This window comes from Triticum aestivum, chromosome 5A, assembly GCF_018294505.1.
Source record: "Triticum aestivum cultivar Chinese Spring chromosome 5A, IWGSC CS RefSeq v2.1, whole genome shotgun sequence".
NCBI classification, from domain to species: Eukaryota; Viridiplantae; Streptophyta; class Magnoliopsida; order Poales; family Poaceae; genus Triticum; species Triticum aestivum.
The window spans coordinates 300,838,258-300,840,285 of NC_057806.1; positions in this window are offsets into that span (position 1 = coordinate 300,838,258).

The window sequence follows — 2,028 nt, forward strand, 5'->3', positions numbered from 1 at the left end:
GGTTTATCGCCTATTCGGGTTCCATCCGCAAGGAGATCCGGCCGGGGTGTCGCTCACGGCCCCAAACGATGTGTGCAGGGTTCCCGAGCCCACCATCCGGGTGCCACTCGGTACACCAGGCCACGTGTGCCTAGTCTGTCCCAAGCCCACCCTGCCGGGTGCCACTTGGTAGAAAAATAGCACTACCTACAAACACCAGAAACTAGTTGCGACTCCTGGACAGAGATCAAGTTGGTTAATAAGTCAAGAGGGTTTGGAGCGCCCGGAGCCCAATGTGTGGTAGTATCGAGTCATTGGACAACATACATAGAACTCGGTGCTTAAGGACGGTTCCAGTGAGACAACCCACCATGTACTCCTACATGGCCTCTCACCACTACCTTTACCAAATCGTGTTCACACACTTCACTCTCAGCATCAGAACATATCGTAACACTCCAATTCATTCCCAATGAACCAGACCTGACACAACTCTAAGCAATAGCAGGCATAGCATGGTAGGGACACAACATGGCTCAATCAACTCCTACACATGCTAGTGGGTTTCAACTATTTACTGTGGCAATGACAGGTCATGCAGAGGAATGGGTTCAACTACCGCAGCACAAAGTAGCAGATGAATCGTTGTTGTCCTAATGCAATAACTGAGAGCAGGAGCGAGAGAGTAGGATTGTATCGGAATGAACAAGGGGGTTTGCTTGCCTGGTAAATCAACAGAGGAGGCACTGCTTCACAGACAGGTACTCTGGAACATCTCCGGAGCAGGACCTATCGAGAAGGAACAGTGTCGGCAATCAATACACAATCATATGCAACAATATGATGCATGAACATGGCATGAAGATGTGATGCTGTTTGGGCTAATGCAACTAGTACTCATTTGGTTTGAAGTCCATTTGAACCATAAGCTCAAATGCACTTCCAAAGTAGGCTCTTATATATGCCATAATGTGTTTTCCCATATTCAGCATGTATAAGTTGGTTTGTCATGCATGAAACTAGTACAGATGGATAGGTTACATTTTTCTGATAATTTTTCATATATAAATTATTTTAATCTGAGCTACGGTTGAATTGATATGAATTTTTGAAGTTTAAATCAATTTCTGGAATTTCCTGAATTATTTTAATTCCAGAAATATATATTGCGCCAGCATGACGTCAGCACGACGTCAGCAGTCAACTGCGGCTGACTGGGGTCAAACCTGACGTGTGGGGTCCACACGTTAGTGTCAGGGGGTTAAACAGGGTTAGTTTAATCCTAATTAAAAAGGTTAGTGGCGCTGGGGCCCACTGTCAGTGTCAGGGGGGGTTAGTTAACGGTGATTAGCACTAAGCTAATCACCTGGCCGACGGGGCCCACTCGTCAGGCCGGCGAGGTCGTCGGCGGCGACCTCTGGACGCGGCGGCGTCCGCGATACCGGCCACGGGGACGGCGTCGGAGAGCACCGGGGCGTAGCCCGGGCTCTCGCGCATCTGGCGGGGCAGGTGGGAGGAGCTGGGGAGGCCGGAGCCCGCCGGAGCAAAGCTCGCGGTGGCGGCCGGAGCTCGGCTTCGATCGGGAACGGGCTGCGGGGCATGGGGAGGCCACCTGAGGGGCTCGGTGGCACCCTCGTGGCACCGGGAGCACGATGGGGTGCTTGGTTGCAAGCTGCGGTGGCCAGGGCGACGGCGGCGACATGAACGGCGGCAGGAAGCTTCGGCCGTGGTGGGGAGGAGGGCTATGGCGAGCGGGCAGCTAAATGGAGGGAGGGGAACGGTGGCGGAGCTCACCGCGGACCTCCAAGGCTGCTGGTTGTGGCCGGGGACGCGTTGGAGACGGCGAATCAGAGTCGGTGGTCGGCGGCATCCGAGGAGGAAGACGATGGCGACGGCGGCTCCACAGGGCGTCCGGCGTCTTGTGGCTTGACGGAGAGCTTCAGGGCGAGGGGGCGGAGCTCCTGCGTGTGTCGGAGAGGCGAGGGGGAGGTGGTGGCTACGGCTACGGTGGACGGCGGCGATGAGCTCTGCTCGGCTGCGCGCGAGAGA